The sequence below is a fragment of the Neopsephotus bourkii genome, unplaced genomic scaffold (assembly GCF_033783945.1).
Source record: "Neopsephotus bourkii isolate Nb327-2 ecotype Australia unplaced genomic scaffold, CSIRO-AGI_Nbou_v1 NB_333, whole genome shotgun sequence".
Classification (NCBI taxonomy): domain Eukaryota; kingdom Metazoa; phylum Chordata; class Aves; order Psittaciformes; family Psittacidae; genus Neopsephotus; species Neopsephotus bourkii.
In genome coordinates, this window is record NW_026900839.1 from 1,092,669 (window position 1) to 1,113,914 (window position 21,246).

General features: G+C 47.3%; 1 protein-coding gene across 1 annotated transcript in view; it reads left to right on the plus strand.

Annotated features, from left to right (window-relative positions):
- Positions 1-10,297: 10,297 nt before the first annotated feature.
- Positions 10,298-21,246, plus strand: part of PIK3CD (phosphatidylinositol-4,5-bisphosphate 3-kinase catalytic subunit delta) — a 40,087-nt gene continuing 29,138 nt past the window's right edge. Inside the window, exon 1 of the mRNA XM_061347910.1 lies at positions 10,298-10,534. The gene's annotated coding sequence lies outside the window, so the exon portion shown is untranslated. The remainder of the gene's footprint in view (positions 10,535-21,246) is intronic.

Genomic DNA, 21,246 nt, shown 5'->3' on the forward strand with positions numbered 1-21,246 from the left:
CCTCGGTGTGATTCTGTTTCTGGGGAGCTGAATTTTTGGGGGGGGGGGAAGTGAGACATGATTTGTGCTTGTGTGTGTGTGTCTGGTCCAATTGACTTTGATCTCTTCACTCTTCTAAACCTGGCACAGACTAAGAGAAAGCACAAAGCTTGGTGAGCTTTGAAGGAGCTCATGACCGTGATTCAGAGATGGAAGGGGAAGTACATGGTTATGCTTTGAGAGCTTTCCATCAATGAAAAGGGAAATCAGCTACTGCCATTAACTGATGTTCTGAACTTCAGACTGTAGGATTTGTGCTCATTTGGCACTTCAGGGATATTTTTCCTCTGGGAAATGGAAAGTCTTTCCAAGATTTTGCTTTTATGTTGTTTTATGGTCTCTAATTTATGGTTTTATTTTGTAATGTAAATTAAGATGGGTGGCATAAGCTTTTAGACACGGGCTTCAAAGGCTGTTTGCCTCCATTTCTGCTTTTATGACTTATGCTTTACTTTGTTAGAATGTGCTGCTAGTTTGTTTTAGAACCTGGCAGTGTGTTCAGTCTTCTTAAATACCTGGAGAAGTTCTGTGTATTGCTGTGCAGGAGGGGATACACTTCACTCCTCCTTTCTCCCCCTGGTCCTTTAGTGCTAGAGACCAGTTTGGGCCTGGATCTGCTTTTATTTTCAACACTGGTGTTGTATGTAATTCCTTTCCCAGAAACCCAAACGGTGGTCATACAGGTGAGTCTTCCTGTGCTCCAGCAAAGAGCTTCCTTCTGCTGTAACAACCAGTAGGGATGTTTCATTCTTAATCATTTAATTGTTTCCATCTAGAGTGGAAGTTGTCTATCCAAAGTATTTTGATTTAAACCAGGAGACCTGGCAGCGTTGTTTGACCCTGAGCTACTGTTGGTAGCTTTGGTAATCTGAGAACAGCAGCCTGATAGTCACGGATGGTCTTCTGTACAGCCTTTGGAAAAGAGGAGCTGATTCCTTCCAGCCTAGTGAGTCACTTCTTTTCATTAAGGGTTGCTGGTGGGGTTTGGTTTTGATGAATTCATTAAGGGTGATCAAAGAAACACTTTTCCAAGGAGGACCTGTGTTTTAATGACGTTACTGGCATCATCCCACTAACAGTTCTTTCCACAAGGATGTATTTTGAACTATTTTGGGACAGTTTGGGATAGTCTTTTGAACTATCTGGGGACAAGTTTTTTCTTCTGTGAGTTCACGTATGTCTTGCCACGAGTGTCTTTACCAGGGGTATTTACTGACCTGTTAACTATACTGGTATAGGCACAAGGTGTGTAATGACAGGACAAGGGGGAATGAATGGCTTTAAACTGACAGAGGAAAGGTTGAGATCAGGAAGAAGCCACAGAGAAGCTGTGGCTGCCCCATCCCTGGCAGTGCTCAAGGCCAGGTTGGACACAGGGGCTTGGAGCAAGCTGCTCCAGTGGAAGGGGTCCCTGCCCGTGGCAGTGGGTTGGAAGTGGATGAGCTTTAAGGTTCCTTCAACCCAAACCTGTCTGGGATTCTGCGATTCTATTTGGGGAATAGCAGTGCTCTGCTCCCCACCTCCACCTTCCCTTCGGTACCTGCTGGGATGCAGCGCGGTGCCCATGGGGCAGGAGCATCCCGTGTAGGTCTCAGCAGAGCTCCTCACCCCACGGGAAGGGTAGGCAGCCATCCCCTCGGCCGGGTTTCTTGCAGGTGCAGCCCCAGCAGCGCGGGGATGCCCTCTCCCTGCCCCAGGAGCGGGCGGGGCCGGTGTCTGTGTGTCCCCCCCCCTCCTCCTGCGCCGCCCGTGTCCCGCTCCTCGGTGTTTGGGTTTGCGGAGCCGAAGCGACGGCGTGACCCGCCCGCGACCCCGAGCGGGCCGGGGGGTGGCGGGTGGCGGAGGGTTTATTGGGGCAGCGGCGGGGCCGGGGAGCACCGGGGCGCACCGACCATGGGGGAAGCGGAGCGCAGGGGGGCGGCCGGCCAGGACTTAGGGGAGATCCCGCAGAAGCCGCCGTACACGTACGTGGCGCTGATCACCATGGCCATCCGTGCCAGCCCCGAGCAGCGCCTGCCCCTCAGCGGCATCTACGCCTACATCGCTGGGCGCTTCCCCTACTACCGCTGCTGCCCCAAGGGCTGGAAGAACAGCGTCCGGCACAACCTCAGCCTCCACCCCTGCTTCCGCCGCCTGCCCCGCTGCCCCGGCCCCAACGGCCCCGGCCGCGGCGGTTACTGGGCGCTGGACCCGGCCTTCCAGGACATGTTCCCGGAGGGTGACTACCGCCGCCGCCGCCGCCACCGCCACCTGCAGCCGAGCCCCCCGCTCCCCTCTCTGCCTCCGCCGCCGCCGCCGCCCGCTCCCGCTGCCCCGTCCTGGCCGGTGCTGCCGCCGCTCCCCGCCTGCCCGCACCGTCCCTGCGCGTCGCTGGCGCTGCCCCGCGGCTGCCGCTGCCCGGAGCCGTCCGCCTGGAGCCCGCCCGGCTTCCCGGGGCTGCCCGCTTGGGCCATGCCCGACCTCGCGGAGCCGCAGTGCGGGGTCAGCAGCGAGCGGGGCGCGAAGCCGCACAGCGCCTTCAAGTGAGGACCGACACCCCCCCCCCCGCCCCGGCAGAGCTGGAGCCCGCATCGCGGCTCTGGCTGAGCCCTGAAACCTCTCCGCTGCTGGAAATGCACGAAGAAGATTGTCCTGGGAAGCCCCGGCTGCAGTGACTGAGCTGTGCCCCCTTGTTTCACCCCTCTGTGCTCTGGGGAGCGTGAATGGCGCTCTGTCAGGTTGGACTTGGGGGGTGTATTATGACTGTGTCGTTTGAGCTTTGAGGCGAGCCCGAAAGGCAGCTGCAGAACTTGGGCAGGATGCTTCAGCAGCGTCTTGGCTGTTCTCGAACCTGAAGTACCTGAAGGGTCCTGCAAATGCTCAGCCTCAAACGGGTCGTGCAGGGGAGTTATCTTTTCAAGTGCCCTTAAACTCATTTTGGGGCTTTTCTTTAAAGGGTTATGAAACAACAATCTGTGGATTTCTTGCTTAGGGGGGGACACGGGACAAACAACACCAAACCCCAAACATCGTTGGAGTAATACTGGGAATCTTGTGGGTTTGTGTTTGAAGTGAATCTGTCGGGGATTTTTCATGCAGTATTTTGTATTGTTGGTTGTTGTATACGTTTACATATGTATTCATTGTTAACCTGTTTCTTATAAACGATGTTATAATTACTATGTAAAGGTTTTTCCCCCTTCTGATTTCAGAGGGAGTAGTTTCTATGATTTTTCCTCAAGGGTTCAGAGGCAGAATAGTTTTCTAACAAGAACCATGTTCTGAGTTTGAGAGAAGAGTCCAAATACTGTTATGGGAAGAGCAGCACTTGCCCTGTGTTCTGTTTTATGACTTGTTTATTAAATAGAACTCCCTAAGAGCTGTGGCTTCAGAAAGTATGCAAACCATTTTGATGCTTTCTTGATCATTCCTGACAGAAAGCGTGTCTTAAAGCCACTTTTCCAGTTGTTATTTTATACTCACAAAGTGGTTCTGAATGTCATCTTTGAGCTCTAGTGATATGATGTAAATAATGCTGGAAATGCTGTTAGATTTAGCTGGGACAACAACTTTATGGTGGGATGCCAATGTATTAAAGATCCTGTGGTTTTATGGTTTTTCAGGTTGCTTTTTGTTCTCTTTTTGTGTCATTTTTGCTGTAGCTCCTGATAATCTTGAACACCAAACCACTTACTATGCTTTGAAAAGCTCCCTTTGGACTCTGGTTGTCAAATCAGTTCAGTCACCACAATGGAACATTAGCCCATAAAGAACTGTTGCATTTTGTAGTTGGTGGTGAGCGTGTAATAAATTCTTCCCCGGTTTTTGTTACAAATAAAACATTTCTGTTGTGTTTTGGCACAGTTTTTAAGTCCATGCTGCAGTTTAGAGTGTGGATGAATAGCACATGTGTGAAACTGCAGCTGCTGGATCTGGGGTATTAGGTTTGATCTCTGCACTCCCATTAATTCCACTGTGTGCAGAATTGGGGAAATAGGAATTGTTTGGGAAGGTCTTTCTGTGTGCTGCCCAGGTTGTTTCACCAGCTGAGCACCGAGTGCAGGTTATTGAGTGTGATGATGTTTCAGCTGGTGTCTGTAAAACAGGCCTTGCTCTTTGGAGCTTGGAAGAGCAGTAACTGTTTTCTTCTAAAGGACTCCTGTTTTAATCTAAAACAATAGGAAGATCAAATCAGTTTCTTGGATAACTGCTGTGGTTCAAACAGAACTGCCTACAGGACATGGCATGGCTGGTGTTAGTACAAACAGACCCAGATTTTCTCCTTGTGATGTTTCTTTATCCTACTCCATTGTAGGTGATGTGTGAAGAGTAGGGACCTCCACAGTCACACATGCACTCATTGTGCATTAACTGATTGTGTGCCCAGTTGTTAAATGATGTTTTGCACATGCATAAACTGACTTTGCCCTCATGCATGAACCAGTTGTGTGGTTGTGCGTGAGCTTTTAGCTCATGTTGGGCTCAGTATGCCCTCAGGTATAAGGTAATGGTGCCATCCTGCTTTCAGTGTGGTGTAGTTGGTCTTAGATGGACTTGGACCCTGACCTTCTGCTCTATTGTGTAGATACCATGTGAAGGGGGAAAGTGTCTGCTTTTTGCATGTGTGTGCACTTTCATACATGGATCTCTAGAGCTAAAAGTAGAAAGAAACCAAGTCTTGGGGGAGACTTGCTCAGGGTTTCCTCGATGGCTCCATCACATCCCATTCCTATTCCCCAGGTCCAACACATGGGTTTTCCTCAGAACCCTGTGGTGGGCCATGGCCCTGGGGGCAAATCAGTCTTGACTCAGGGAACTTTAACTCATAGCCAGTAACTGCAACTTGTGCTTGCTGATTTACGTACCGGGGAAAGAAGCCCACAAAGACTTAGGGAGATGCCTTTCCTCCCTAAGCTCAGTTTAAACTGAACCCTTATGCTTCTTCCTAGTCCCAATTTCCCTTGTTGCTAAGAGGTGTGCTCAACCCATCCCAATTCCTTTGAGGAAGGAACAAGAGGTGCAGGAGGCTGGTTACATGCATAGGGATTTCTGGGTGCTTCTTACTGGGTTGAAGCCCTGTTGGCCTGCAGGTGCCTGGCTCCCCTTCATTGTGCTAATTGTGCCCTCCTGTGGAAATGCAGCTCCAGCTGCAAAGCGAGACCCAAGAGGGAGGTTTTTTGGTTGGTTTTATGTTGAAAACCATCTCCTGGAGGGGGGCAGCAGCTCCAGGGAGGAGCTGCCAATAGCTCCTAAGGGGCCGGTGATGGTTTCTCGCCGGTTACCACCGGGTGCGGCGCCCTCCCCTCAGCACCGCACGCAGCTGCAGCCGCTCTGCGCTGATGGGCCCAGAACCTTCTCTGAGGCGCTGTGGTGCGGCTGAGGGCAGAGCGCTGGGTATGGGCGCTGCTGGCGCTGCGAGATGCGGCCCTTGGTGTGGAAAACGGGCCTCAAACAGGGATTGCTTTTGGAACAAAGCCGTCTGCGACCCCCGGAGGTGCCTGGCAGGAGATGGCTGAGGTAAGGGGTGGCGGATTTTACCTCATAATGGCTGATGGTACGGCCTCAAGCCGCGTTGTGTGAGGGGCGCTCCTGCGTTGCCCCTTGTGGGTGTTCTCTTGTGTGCACCCACACCAAATGCATGGGTAAAGCTACTTTTATGCGAATTTAAGTGAAGATTGCTCCTGTCCCTGTTGTTATCCCTGAAATTAAGGCGTTATGAGTGTATGAAGTGAATGCTGTAGGCTGAAGGAAGAGGCCCAGGGGAGGCTGTGCCTCATGAGGTGCTCGCAGTGTTGGCTTTGGGGGTGTAGAGGGAGGAAGGTGTTACTGGTTTCTCCTTGGTGTACACTGTGGTGGCCTCGGGCCTGGGCTGGGACCCAGCTGAGACAGGACAAAATAGGGTTGATATTTATTTGTATTTACAGCTGTTTAAAACAACTCAGCAAGGCCTCTGCTGTATGCATTGTCCAGCTCATGTAATGCTGCATGGAGCCAGAAACAGGCCTGGTGTACTTAAGAGTGGACCTTGCCGTTGGGGTTTTGTGGCTTTGTTTGGGTTGTTCTGTCCTGGTTTAACTCTCAGATGACTCTGGTGTCCAAGGCACTGCTCACAAGATGAGCACTTTTGCTCCATCTGGTCCAAGGCTTTCAAAGCTAACAGTTTGGGTCGTGGGCACATGATTTTTGGATCTAAAAGTGTTTCAGTTTGGGCTTTTACAGCTGCACTTGAGTTTGGGGCAGCTGATGTGTTATTAATCCCCTGGTTTTGCTGCTTTAGTAGCTGGAAGTGTTCTGTATGTCTGAAGTCCTTCAAAGACTGGCTTAGCCTCCATCGCTGTGTGAGCAAATAAATGGTCTTCCCCATTAAATCTGGCTTTTCAAGGGTTGGGGGAAGGAGGTGTTCTCGGTGTTTAATCTGTTTGGTTTGGGTTTTTTTTTTAATGCTTCAATATTGCCTGAAGCCATTATAGTGTTTTATTATTATGGTTGTATTTAGCTATAACTGCAGGTTACCAGCAGGCCTCTGTGTACCAATCTTCGCACCTACAGCATTCATGCAGTGGCATTTCCATCCCAAGCAATGTTTACTGCTTAGAAAAGGAGATTGTGGTCTAAACCTTTGCTTTATTCAACAACTGCACTACCGACTCTAGGGATTGCGTTTCGAGCTTTATGTAATTGCAAATACATGGTGTGAGCTCTGTTTATGTGTCAGGTTGCTGAAGAATGGGATGGGGATGGGGTGAAATCCTGAAGAACAGTACTGTGTATTAGAAGCTGGAATTCCAAGTCCTAACATTAATTTGCTTTCCTGAGCTTTGAGCACCACTTCTTGTTGAAAAGAGATTTCTTGGGATTAAGCAGCAAGCAGTGAGATAGCCTTAATCTGAAGGGATAGCAGCAGTGCTAAAGAAAAGGCTGTCCCAATCCAGTGCCTGGTGTGTGTTTACCCAAGTAGCAGGGAAATGTATATGTGGCTGCTTATACATACAAGCTGCTCCTGCAGCTGCACAGAGAAACAAATGGAGTCAATTAAACTATCCCTTTCATAAGGGTAAAGCTACTCTGGTGGTAGAGTAGCTGTGCTGTAGGATAAGGGATAATGCAGGCAGAACTAAGTAGTGTGATAGTGCCTTTGTGCAATGGATAGCAAGCTCTGTGTGGTGCATGAGATGGTGAATGTCTTGTAGGCAGTTGAGACTGTGAAACAATGCAGTATTTATGGCAAAGCATAAGGAAGGAGGCTCAAGTTTCCTGTTAAATCCTGTCTTAAGAGGAACATTGTGAATAAATGGGCCCAGGAGTTCTGTGCATCAAAAAATACTAATAATGTTAAATTACATGAGGTAACTATAGATGCAGGAGTTTTATGTTGGTTCAGCTCTTGATTTTTGTTCATCTCTTAAATGTACAGGTGCATCAAGCTTTTGAGGACACGTGAAAGAGTCAAGAGCTTTGTGTTCTGTCCTGTGGGTTCATGTGTCATGTTAGCAGCCTATTGAAATTGGTATGAGGGATTTATTTGCCAGCACTTTTTTGGTTCCACAGCTTTTCCCTTTGTGGTTGCCACTAGATGGTGTGTTTGTACCAGCGTACCAGCGGTAGGGACCGTTATTAACGAGGCTGAAATGGATCTCGAGCGAAAGACCTTGGCATCTTCATCTCCTGGGGAAAATGAAACAATAAATACGTGTTAGAGCAATGTCAAAGGGGAATTCTAAAGTTCTGGAAATGGAGATCATAGATTCACAGAGTGTTTTGTGTTGGAAAGGGCCTGAAAGCTCCTCCAGCTCCAACCCCTGCCACGGGCAGTGACACCTTCCACTGGAGCAGCTTGCTCCAAGCGCCTGCATCCAACCTGGCCTTGAACACTGCCAGGGATGGGGCAGCCACAGCTTCTCTGGGCACCCTGTGCCAGCGCCTCAGCACTGGGAGTTGGGAATATGAGTTCAATTGCCTTTTCACCTACTGTGATTTCTCCTGCGTGCCCCTTCCCAGCATCATGCTGGGCTTGGTTAATTCTTCTTAAGGTGATGGGGACCTATAGGCAGGTCCAGTCAAATACAGCTGGAATATACTGTAGTCTTTGTAAGAATAGTAAGAGGATGCACATGGCTGAATGGTTGGATTATCTGTGAAGTGATTGGATTGCAAGACCACGTTGTAAGGGGTCTTGTTCTTCTTCGTATGCTCCTTATTGCAACTGCTTTGTCCTTTTCCTGAGCAGGTTTGGATAATGAACCATAGTGTCAATAACAGTTAATATCTCTGGCATGGGTATCTTGATGTGAATGCAACAGAAGTTAATCATCTCTTCTAGCTGTCTGCCTTTTCCAGAGGGTCTTACAATTGTCTCTTCCAAAGAATGATTCAGAGCATTTAGATAAAGGTCCTGCTCTGAATCACTGCTTGTAGGAGCACTTATCTTCATCAGATGTTTAAAAAGACAAAACAAATAACCTAAAAGCCTGGGAAGCCTCACTGGCCAGCTCTGCCAACCAAGGGAGGTGCTGGGAATCCCCCTCGGTCTCATCCATGCACCCTCACACATGTCCCCTGCTCCCCATCTTCTGTGGCTGGGATAGAAAACTGCAGTGTTGGCTCCATTTAAACCAGGGGGATCGCTCATGGTTTGTGTGGCTTTTTTAGCAGCTCAGAAGCACCGGGACTTCTCCTGTGTTTTGCATCCCTCTCACAGCAGAGGGGTTTACTGTAAGCCTCTTTCTCTTGGGTTTGTGACTGCATTCGGAAAACTTGACCTCTGCTTATTTTTCTTCAAGTTATAGCCCTAGGTCAACATTCTTATAGGTTTTATAAATAAACCTCAGTGCAGCATATCCCTCTGCAAGCAGCACAGAGGCTTTGAAAATGCCTAAGAAAATACTGCATTCCCCTTTCCCACCAGTAGATATCAGACTGTTTAATTCTTTTCCGTTGTTGCCTCACATCTGTCTTCACTCCTTCCCCCTTTGGTTTTAGCGAGTAAAATAATGGGTTTATGTGTTGTTAACAGCCAAAAAGGCCAGTTTGCATGTCCATGGTGTGGAGTTAGATGTAAAGGACTTTTGGCAAAATCCAAGCTAAGAATGGTGTAGGGAGATGGCTTGTAATTGATCCTGAGCTGTTACAATGGGATGTGCTAGGTCATTTTGCTGCTTCATGTAGTGAAGAGTTACCCACTATGGCTCAGGTTATGCATGCTTATCCCACCTGCATTCACTTTAAACCTTGAGTACTGGTCTCCAGAAGCACTAACCAGGCTGTGTTTTGTGTTTAGCTTTTCCCCTTGTTTTCAGCATCACCAGGATTCCTGTGACATTGCCTCTTTTCCTTTTGTTTTATCCAGTTACTTGGTTCACATAAACACGGATGTGACTACCTGCAGGTACAAAGTTGGAATTACTTTATATGAGATGGAACCCAGGGTCCTTTCTTGTTTGTCAGTGGTTTGCTGGGACTTTCTGTCCCCTGCTAGTGTTTTTGCCCATAACTGTTGTTTCCTTATCTCCAGCCTTTTAATGTCTCAGCCTAATGTAGAAGACTGCAAAGATAAGGGTGAGAGCAATGAAGACTCCTGCAAAATAGAAACCTTTCTGTCAGAAGTTGCCAACAGACTATGAATTGGGAGAGCTGTGAATGCTGAGAGCTGTAGGCAAGCTCTTCAATAGAGACTCAGAATCCTTATTCTTTAACCAGGTTATATATGGGTGTAAAAATGATGCTAAGAGCTGTTTTGATGCAGGAGGTCACAGACGAAGCTCGAACAGTTTGTAGAATGGTCCTCAGTAGGTATTTGAAGCTACAAATCTGAACTCGAAGTGGTGGCTAACGGTGGTGGAAAGGCCAGCAATGGGTTAGTAACTTGGGAGAAGGGGAGGCAAGGAGCAGTCCCAGTTCTCAGAGAGGAGCAAGACTCTAAGAGGGAAATGTATGGGAAATGATGCTTCAGGCATTGTCTGGAGGGAGGTAAGGAACAGGTCCTATTACCCCAGATGTGCACTGCACCCTTTCCAGTGTGTTTTCCCCTCCCTGATGTCCCTTAGTTGTCATTGTATTGGAAGGCAGATGCTGGCTCCAGTCGGTTTGACATCTTTGTGAGCGTGGCAGGGAGGCGGCAGACCCCACACATATCTGGAACGGGCCCTTTCCCACTGCGTGGTCCCCATCAGCACAGCATCCTAAAGCAGAGATGGCAATAATGGGAGCTCTTCACGCTCAGTCCTGCCTTTTCCACCCCACACAAGCAGGCAGCGTGTGCTAGGACTTGTGCTGGTAGCAGAGTATAGCAGGCACTCCAGGAACCGCTAATACCTGTGCGTTCAGTCTGGCCCTCGTAACATCAACCGCACTCCCACCTCTTCCCCCTCCGCCTCCAAGACCAGCGGAGTCGAGCGAGATGCATTTCCCTTCATGCTGCTGGGTTTCCCCTCCCTCGGTGGCTCTCTGGCCATGCAGCTCCGTAAGCAGTTTCCCATCAGAGCACTCAGAGCGTTTCTCACCGAGGAGGTGGCCTGTGGTAAGGGGGTGGGAAGGGATGAGGGCGTGGGGTGCGTGCTGGGGGAGCTGCTGGTGCTGCAGCAGCTCCGTGCCTCAGTCTGTATTCTCTCTCTTCTCTGCATGGCTTCCTGTTTTTTCACACCGCTGCTCTTTGAAACAGCAAGCTGCAAGCAGCAAGGAGGGTAGTGGGCTGGAAGAAGCCTCTGCCATCACTTGCTACGGGTCCGGGTGCAGGCTCTGGGGAAGATGCTTGTCTATTCCTGCCTTGTGATCCTGTCTTTGTGTACTACAGAAGTGGCTCTGAGGAGGCGGTGCTGTGGTGTGCGTGTGCTCCTTGCTGCAGGATTGCAGCAGGGCTGTCCTTCAGTTTTCCTATTTGGCAGTTGTCTCCCCAGCTGCTCTTGAATGCGCACAAGAGTTTCTCCTATACTTAGACAATCTTGTGATAGTCAGATGTAGTCAGTGCCAGGATGATGCTGAAGGATGAAGCACCAGTGCTGACTGCTGCAGAAGGCTGAACTGCTCAGGGATGTGATTCCCAAACTCTCAGCCAAGAGCTAACAGCTTGCGAAGAACTGAGGAATCTTGAGATGCGATTTCTGTTTTTTAGGTGCCTGACGGCAGTCATAGAAAACAAAGAAACTGCATTAGGAACTCTGTTGTCAGTGGAAGTCCTGTATTTTCTGCTGGTTTTCTCCTCTCTGTTTTGAGAGGGGGAAATGGTCTGTTTGCTCATCAGTAAAAGGCAAAATGTGAAGAAAGTGATGTCTGGGATATCACTGGGATGAGGAAACTGCACCATGAGGTGTCGGCTTGAGTCAAACCTGTTAGCAGAGCCCTCTCCTGAGCAGGACTTGTTAATGCTGCTGTTTGAAGACATTTTTCCAGTCTCCCACAGACTTACCATGAGTGAGTGTATGCAGGTTAAATCTGTAACTCACCTTTGGTAGATCAATAACTTGCAGGGTTGAGGAAGCTGTTCTGCCATATAGGATCAGTATCGTGTTCGCTTTAGCATCTGATCTGTGTTCTTGTTCAACAACATGTGCTTTAGACAGAGGCAGAAGCTCTGTGCTCCAGTCAGCACGACTGCTGCAGAATGGAAGATGATTTTTAATCAGAAATCACTCTTACTGCCTTCTCTGCCAGTAAGATACATTCTCTCAAAGCAAATATTTGAGGAATGGAGCTGGATGAATGCAGATAACTGTGGTTCAAGGCACGAGACAAATGGGTGTTTCAGAGATGCTGTTTTTATTGGTGACATCAGAGCCTTGGTTTGCTGAATAACTTCAAAAGCTGCTCCTCTGGATAACAGTTGCAGGGTCCAGAGGAAGGTAAATAGAGGATTAGGTTGCAATGTCTTGTTCTGGCAATGGTCCCTCTCCGCAGGAGGCGGATGGGCAGCCAACTGAGCACAGCTGCTCCTGGAGCTCCTTCTTGCCAGACAGTGCTGTAGGAAGGAGATGAAAAATGGGAAAGATTGCATCAATTATTAAGCCTTGTAAAAATAATTAGCAAGACAACAGCAGGCAAATGGGCAGGGAGGAGAAGAAAAACAGCTGTCAAAGCGTGGAGGGATAGGGCTTCAGTAGAGACAGGAAAGGAAGAGGAATTGGGTAAAGCACCCCTTTATTCAGTGGCTGGGGAGAGATATGAAAAATTAATGTATGAGCTTTGCACATGCACATTAGGGCAAGGAGGGAGGGGACATCTCCTCACTGAAGTTGCCCAGTCTTGGCTTCCACCAAAGGCTCCTATAGTTTAAATGCCATTTTTGTGGCTTTTCCACAGATGTTCCCAGTGGTACCAGGTATGCCCAGTGGTACAAGGAGAGGCAAGAACAGCCTGTGCAAATGTTTATGGAGAAGGATTGCCTGGGTTTTTTTTTTCCAGGATATGAATTGGTACCAGGGCTGTAAAGGAACTGGCTGGAATGCTGCTCAGTCCAAGTTCCCAAAAGGCAGGAACAGGCTTCCATTAGGATTCAGTTTTCTCCTTCATTTTACAGTTCCCATCCAGAGCCACCAGCAAGCACATGAATGATTTTTGCACTGTAATGCTGTGGTCTCTGATCTGTGGGCAGAGCTGTCTGCTGCCATACAAGGATGTAGTGAATAAGATTGAATGGTGAGGCTCTGCTGCGTGCCCAGTTTCACAGTGATGCCTGTTCCTGTCTTCTGGATTAATTCCTAGGGTCATTATTCTCCTGGATTTGTTTCCCATGACAAGTCTGCAGGCACCTCTGTCTAGGATATAGTAGATGCTCTCTCCTTGCTTTAGGCAGCCAGCTGAAAAGGGGAGGAAAGCACTGCAGGGAGGAGCCCCTCACAGCCAGATGACTTCTGAGCACTTGCAAGCTGTAGAACTGCTGATGTGCTCCTTTCCTTCAGGGAGAGTCAGATACTCATGTGTAGTAGAGGGTGATTCAGTCACCCATGATAAGATCTAACAGATCAGAACTGAAGTAAATAAACAAGTATCATCATAAGCCTCTAATGGGTGTCTTTACTAGAGCCCAGTTGCCTCTGTGTAGTGGAAAGTTTCAGGGAAACTTTGGGGGAATTTGCACACATGCAATCAGGGCTGCTGACTCCTCATTCAGAGCAAAGGAAAACATGGTTTTCGGCATCACTTATTGCTGCCTCTTTTTATGGCCTCTTCCTCTGTTTTTCATAGCATACGAGCAGCAGTGTGACTGGTTTCAATTTTCTGCCACAAGCCTGATCCCGAGGGAGTAAGTGGGGAGTACCACTGGGCAATTCACACTTGGTGTCTTCTCCTGGTGCTGCCAGCATGGAGGAAGACGATTTCCCCTGGACCCAGATGGTGGGAGCACTGTTCACTGGGCTCGTTTAGTCCAGGACATGCCAGCTTGTAGCTACAAGGTCTCCGAAGTACAGCCAAGTAGCAGGCACAACCATCTGGCCATGAGGTGGGAACACTGGTCATAAGAAGGTGATACAAAATTAATCAAGGTTTGATTGTGCTGTGGCTGGTCATTTGCTATGTGAAGTGCCTGGAGGGGATGACTTTGTTCTGTGGCCTATCCCCAGTGCCAGGTGAACTGTTATCACCAAACATGCTGGGGGTCCTTATCAGAGATAAAGTTTCAGTAGAGATAGCAGCCATATGGGCCAGGAGGTCCTCATTTTGGGAACGAGATCAGATGTATGTACTTGTGCATCTCCCTTGGCAAAATACCTTTCAAATCTTAGTGGACTCTTGCTGGTGCAATGAAGAAAGATGAGGTGTGGGTTCTAAGGGATTGGTTGGTTTGGGTTTTTATCATTTGTTAATGAGGGAGCAACTCCAGTCCTCAAGCTTGCTGTGTGGGTCTTTATGTGGCCACAGGGGAAAGACTCTGGTGTTGCAGGAAGCAGTTGGTAACCTCCCTTCCCCTGCTGCTGCATCTGACCTCCCGACACAGGGAATGCGCAAGCAGGGTTCAAGAGAGTAAGCAGCAGCAATCAATAAAGCATTGAAGGAAGAGAAGAATGGTAAATAAATAATGTGCATGGAGGAATAGTCAGGGCATGACCTGCTAGCACTGAATGGCCTGTAAGTGGGTGCTGTGGCTGGGGTTGTAATGGCATGACATTAAAAGCCCATATGGCATCATCAGGAGCTCTGTGTTGTGAGAGGGCATTCGTCTGGTTCCAGCGTGTGCGTTAGTAAAAGAGACCAGTGTGACAGGCTGGGAAATGGCACAGAAAGAGAAATGCTTCTGTTAAAGAAGTCTGAGGAAGAAGGATATATTTTTAGTGCTAAAGGGCTTGTGAATTGCTTTTGCCACTGAAGGAATCACACATGCAGTAGATAGGTATGTTTTTGCTGGGGGCTTTTGGGATGGGGAGGAAACGTCTTTAGAGGCCCCTTTTCTTCAGAGAGTTGAGTGAGCATCTCTGTTCCCCAGAGGGTCCCAAAGGTGCCTGACACGAGCAGGTGAGTGGTGTGTGGTGGCTACTGAAGCAGGCAGGAAACGCTGCCATTAGGTGCTCACTGGGGTGAACCTTGTTGGGCACCTCGCTAGTGAGCCACGCATCTAGCAAGCAGATAACCACAACAGAGGCACTGTCAGTCCTGTTGTGCTTTTGCTCCCCGTTTCTCCAGCCTGCACAGCTCAGAACAGTTTCTGATGCAGTTTGCAGTTGTGTGAGCCATGTGCATCTGCACCCCAGTGACAGTGCTGGGATTGCCCAGCTGCAGAGCAGAACCCTGTCCGTGCTACAGACAGCTCTGTGCTGTAAGCTATTTGGACAGTGTTGAAGTCAGTGCTTCGCAGCAAAACATCTACCACAAGGCTTGGCATCTCTGAGCTCTCAGCAAAGCAAGCAATGGTTCCTGCTGCTCTCTGTCATGGGAGAGCTGCTCTTTGGCTCTTGGTTTGAAATGGGGTGGTAAAGAGAGACTCTTCGCTGACACTAATGGAATACCTCCCTTTTCTGGTCCCTTGTTTCTTGTTGCTAATTCTTTCAAACCTTCTCTTTCTAGAAGCAAGGGGTTTATGGTCAGGTCATTGGGAACAAGCTACATGCCCTCATGTGGTGCTTTAGCAAATGGCTGTATTCAGTTTACGTTTTCAAGTGGTTTCTGTGTTTCTTGGTATCTCCAATGGGAACTCCAGATCATTTTGTTCTCTTAACTTGTGCAAAGCAGCATGGCTTGGCAACGTGCTTTGGCAATATTACTGTACATCACAGCACATCCAGTGAAGCTGGTGCTTATGGAAGGAGGCGGCACAGATTTCACTCAGTTTTTCCATTACATTTCCAAGCCTAATTCTGAAAGCATCACCTTGCCAAAGTTGTGCGTGAGCTCTGTGGCACAATCAGTCTCCTTTTGACAGCAGTGTGTGCTTGGTTTCTTCCTGTAGGCATCCAGGAATCGTGCTTCTTGCTGCCTGGGAGCACTGCTAACTCTGTGCCTGTTACTGTCCTCTCTTCACCCCTGTCCTTTTATCCAGGGGACTTTGCTCCGTGTCTTTCTGCCCATGGCCTTTAGAAGACCAGGTTGAAAATCTGGCTCCTGACTGTAGCTAATTTAGATCAGTCACTCAAAACACTAAACAGAAAGTGGGTAGGAGGAAGGAAATGAGTGGTTGAGTTTTTTCCTGTTGCAGGTAGCATGGAGATAAAATAGGAAATTCAATGCAAAGTTGTTATCTTGCTGAGCCCCCAGCAGCACCACAGGCAGCAGGCAACTTAGGGTCGCTTTTGATGGTTTATTCCTGTTAGTGTCAGGTTAAGGCTGGACTTAAGGCCTTCGTGATGGTGCAGAACAGGCCTATAGCATTTAGAAAAGGGGCGCCAGGCAGTCTGGGGAAGAGTGACATGTTTCTTGTGTAGAAGAGTTAGGGGTGTGAGTTGCTGTGTGCTTTTCGTTAATACAGAAGCTGGCTATTGAGGACCAAGTGGAAATAAAGTTGCATCAAATTCGGGCTGAAATCCTCACAGTTCTCCATCTGAGTGACTGAGCAGTTGTACATGCAGAGGTGTGTAATTCGTGTCCTATGCGTGTAATTCATGTCTTATCGCTCTCCTTCTGTTAAAATGGAAAAATCACTTAGGTGAAGCCTCATTACTCAGGGCTGTAAAATGTACAAATGTGAAGATAGAGTGCAGACTCTTCTGGTAAGCAACTGAGAGTCTGCATGTGGAAACTGCTGTCATTTGATTTAATAATTGAATTGATATTCGGTGGTGTTTACCAGTGTGGACAGTTTTATCTGTGCAGCAGCAGGTGACTTGTTTCAGTGCTAGACTCAGGTAAACCACCAGTTATATGAGTGGAATCCCTTTTCCCGCCTTAATTTTCAAGCAGTCAAGTGTTTTCCTTGAAATAAGCCTGGAAAATGAGCAGAGTGGTCTTCCTGGAAATTTGAAGGAAAAAAGATGTTTCGTTTTTCCATGGGTGTAGAGGGAAAGTGAGTTACCAGGAATGCTGTGCTTTGGCTTGGAAAGGCAGCCACTGGGATGAGGACCTGGATCTGCTCAGCAAAAAGTGGCATGTCCTGTATGTGCAGACTCCAGGCTGCAAACCATAATGACATCCAACCTGTGCAGAAGTCAAGCAGCAAACTCTGCAACTACGGATAAAGATTCCAGATAACCCAAAAGGACATGGTACAAGATACACACATGGGAGTGAGCTGGGGTTTCTGTCAATAGCTCGCTATTATAATATCATATTAATATCTTTATATGTATGTATATTATATATATAATGTATATATAGCCATATAATATCTTCAGTGTGCCTTCTGTGTGTCTTGCTTTGCTGTTTTGCATGTAGTTCACCTCTTACTTTGTATGTGCATGCAAGGTGTCGTGTGTGCTCATAGGCAGCACCTCTCCACTGTGTGTGACAGTGTCAGGCTGATGGCTGGCTACCATAGAAGTGTCCCATTCACCCAAGTAAGAGAGTGGATGTGGAGGGTGATGCCACTGCTAAGCATCCTGATAGGAAGAAGGTTTATTCCTAGGGGTGTGTCCACACTCAGCTGGGCTTGCAGAGCTCCTGTGGTTTGCTGGAGATGTCCATTCCTGCCCTTGTAAAACCTATCAGGCTACTGGACCCCAGCCTGGCACTGAGCAGCTCTTCCCAACCAAACCATGTGCTAGGGGACTTATCCCAAGGAAATTGTTCCTCACGCTGTAATTTATTGCCAGTATCCACTGTGGGATGGTTTTGGGCTGGTGGAGAACTTTCCTGAAGGCTCTTCCCCACCAGAGTCCCCTGTATCTCTGAGTTTAGGTGACTGACTGTAAAGACTTTGCTAGTTTGTGGTACTCTGGTTTTCCCCTTTTTGATAGCAGAAAAAACAGCAGTGAAGACAGGGAGGCACAAAACTCTTCTCTGAAGTGACCCAATACTAAACATTACTGTTCCACTGCCCTGAAAGGGAATCAAAGGCAGTGAGTGTAGCATGGAAAGGGCCAGGGAGAGACCTGCAAGACTCCTTTGAGGCAGACAGTGTAACTGCTTAAGTGCATCCTGCTGATGTAAGGGGAGACCTGACCTTGCTCGAATCCTGGCTGGTGCCACATTTGAAATGATGATACTGCAATAATAAACAGTGAAGCCTTTTGTTTTATTTTGCGAGGCACACTCGCCCTTGCAGCATGTCATGTAAGTACTTAGAAGAGTTCATACTTGTCTGGTACAGTTTCCCAGTCCTAGTTCTGTTTAGGCTGGCTGGACTGTTTGCTTCTGTGAAATACATCTTGCTCTTCTTTGTGAGAACTTTCCAAGGCTTAATGAAAACAAACATTATCTATTTCTGGCCCCAAATTTGAGGACAAAAACTTTGCACTTTGCTGCTACCAAAAAGAGTTTGTTTTTCCTTCAGCGCTGTTCCCAGGGTAGAAGCTGTAGCTTTACCTCCCGCTATGTAAATGAATCTTCATTGCTCTGCCTCAGGTGGAAATTCCCCTGGTCACAGATGGAAATTTTACTCTGCTAACAGTAAACCCAATCATTTTCTTTTCAGCCCAAAGCCCTCTCTCATTTGAGTACAAAAGAAACAAACTCTTCACATTCCTTTTCTCCTTGTTGTCACTGATGACTCATGCCATGGCCTTTGCTGCTTATTTCTGACTCTTAAGTGATTTTTCAGGTGGCTGCTAAAAAATTCTTCAGACATTTGTCACTGGCATCTGCCTCATTTTGTAACGTGACACAATCTGGGGGTCTTTATGTGTATTTGTTTGGGTTCTGAATGTTGTTTAGATTGGAATATCCACTTTAAACATCAAACACAGCAAAACAAACAAAACCCACCCAAATATAACAAACCCATGAGGCTGTGCTAAATACTTAGTGGAGGAAGGCACCTGCATCTGGCTGTGTATTCAGGGTGCAGACAGCCACCCATACTGCAGTTGGTGATATCAGGGCTTACTGGAAACGGTCAATAGGGACCCCCAAAATTCCCAACTTGGATGCAGGGCTTTGTTTTACTGCTCTGACTTTGAGCTCTGGGGTTATATTTCTTGGGAGCCCAGCACTCATGAACTTGAGCAGTGCTTCTCGGTGTGGGAGAACTGGTGCTGCTCTTCTTCTGGTAGCAAAGGATCCAGAATCCCCTAATAGTAATTTCAAGATGAAACAGGGTGTTTTGGTTGAGCAGGCAGTTACAGCTCATAATGGGAGTCTGTGGGTTTATAGATCGCTCAGTTTCTGCAGAAAGGACTCCCAAGAAATGGTTTTGTGACACAACAGAGGAAAGTTGTTTGTCCCTCCTGAAGGAGCAATAGGAAAGGGATGCAGCTTCTGTCCATTTGTGTTTGACATTCTTTGGGTTTGTATCCAAAACCTATCTTCAACAGAAGTGAGGTTCTGAGAGGCGTTCCTTGTGTGTGTGGACAAATGCTGTAAGTGTGCAATTATGTTTTGGAGTGATAAGTCAATGATATTATGTGTTGAGACATGGATGCTTTGAACCCTTGTAGCACCAACAAAGGCACAAAGAGCAGAGCTTCAAAGAATGCCCTGTAGAACACAGAAAAGCAGGTGAAACAGCTTGCTAAAAGCTGTGGCATCAGTGCCAGTATGAGCAGTTTAGCATGAGTACCATACTCCAGGTCCTGTCCTTGAAAGCATCTGGTTTTCAAAGCAGGATGTGTAATTTTGGTGGGGATTTTTATTAGTGTTGGTTTGGTTTTGTGTGGTTTTCCCCAAACCATTTTATCTTGCATTTTTGCAGTCAGTAACTCGAACTGTATCCCTGATATAGCTGTGGGCTCACGTATCTCACAGAACTGGGTCAGTAGCATCTCCTCCTATCAAGCATTTGACTCTGTTCTCTGGGATGTTGTGCTGCTTGCAACACCAACAAGTAAGAGAACTTGCTTTTTCCTTAACACCATATTTTGGCACAGGCAGAGGTTGTAACATTGAAATTCTGATGGAGAAACAGCCAAAGAGGTATCAAGTGAAGGCTCCTTGTTCATTTTGATAACCTCCAAAAGAGAACTGCCTCCAGGGATTTTTCTCCTTCAGAAATCCTTGATCCTGCTGATCAAGACAGGAATCTGAGCTGCTTGCTTCAGCTAACTCAGGTCAGCTCTTGCTGCTTGTTTTTCCTCTGCAAACACTGATGGGGAAGTCATAGATGAATTCTTTGTTCTCAAGTCCGCAATAGTCTTCCTTCAAATGTGTACTCGCACAAATAAACAGGTATTTTTGTCTGGGCAAGGACACCAAATGATGCCATTCTGGCCTTCAGCAAGAGAGCAGAGTATCTTTGTCATCGTTTTTCCTTCTGTCATTCAGGGTGCCCAGGCTTGAAACTATTTTAGAAGCTCTTTGAACAAACAGGCTGCTCAGGTCCTTGAATCCCACCTGAATCATCAGGTAATGAATAATTCACCATCACCTCCTATACAGTTCATGGGGTTTCACCTGGGAGTCTTTTGTTTGAATGCGTGTCCGTCAAAGAAAGAGAAAACATGCTGGGGCTTTGTCATGGTTTTCTTCTCTGGACTCTCTCTTGTGGCAGTGTCACCAAGCAAACTGTGGCCTTGTTCTTGACAGAAAAACCATTATGTTCTCAGCACCGAGCATTCAGCTGTCCCCAAGTCCAAGCTATGGAATTACTGCTGCATTTTTCTTTGGAGAAAGATCCTTCTCCTGGGAAGGTTGCTTGAGGATAGGTGAAAACAGGAGAAAACCAGCATCTGTTTCAGAGTTGATGACAGATGTGTGCTTCAGGATGTGACAAGTTAGCAGTGCATGGAGATGGGATTCCCTTCCTCAACCCTGGCAGGAGCCAGCATTACCATAGGAACTGTGGGATCAACTTCCTTGCAGCTCTTCCCTGTATGGTCATGGTCCATTATATCTTTACATTTCCACCGGACATGGGTCCCACTGCACTTGATGGCCTTTTCTCAGTCACCTCTCAAACTGCTCGAGTTTTTCTGAACCTAATTGCTTTTTTAAGTCCCTATTTCCTCCACTTCTTTCTCCTTCTCCTCACTAAATGTTTAGATGTTCAACAAGTAAATTCATATTATCCTAATAAAACAAATCCTTTAACAAAGACACCAGAGGTTTAACCTGATTTTTCCATTATTCCCCCATTCAACTTTTGCCCAATTAATCTGAACAAACAGGCTGCTTGGATCCTTGAATCCCACCCCCTAATAATTCTCCATCACCTGTACAGCTCATACACTATGTAAGTCTGGCTAGTTGAGAAGTTTATGTGTTCTCTAACATCCTACCACACTGTTGACATAGTGTGAATAATCGTATGGGGCTTGACATTAAAATTGGAAGTCATATCTGAATTTCCCCAGGAAAATTTAGCAGGTTTTGGATATGCAGCTGGTTTAGGTTAATCAATACTTTCCTTAGAGCACTAGCACTGATTTTTCAAAGAGACGAAGCTCTTCCCCTCATCTTTTATGTTGTGTCCTATTTGAATAAACATCTATAAAATAGAGCAGTATTCACCTGTTTGTGACGTTCATTATAATTGATAAGGCTGTGGTAGCTCTGCCTATTTGAAGATGGAGAATTAGAAAGTTCAAAATAGGAAAATGAACGTGGGCAACAGTTGGAGGCTGTAAGGTGCAGTTAAAATACTTCATACAGTTTATCCTGATACCCTAACTTCCCTTCAGTGTGCACACTTGCTTTGCAAGAGAGCTTGGGTTCCCCAAGTGTGTGTATATATGTGTGTGTGTGTGTGTTTAAAGCAACCCCAACTGAGAATGAAAAGCC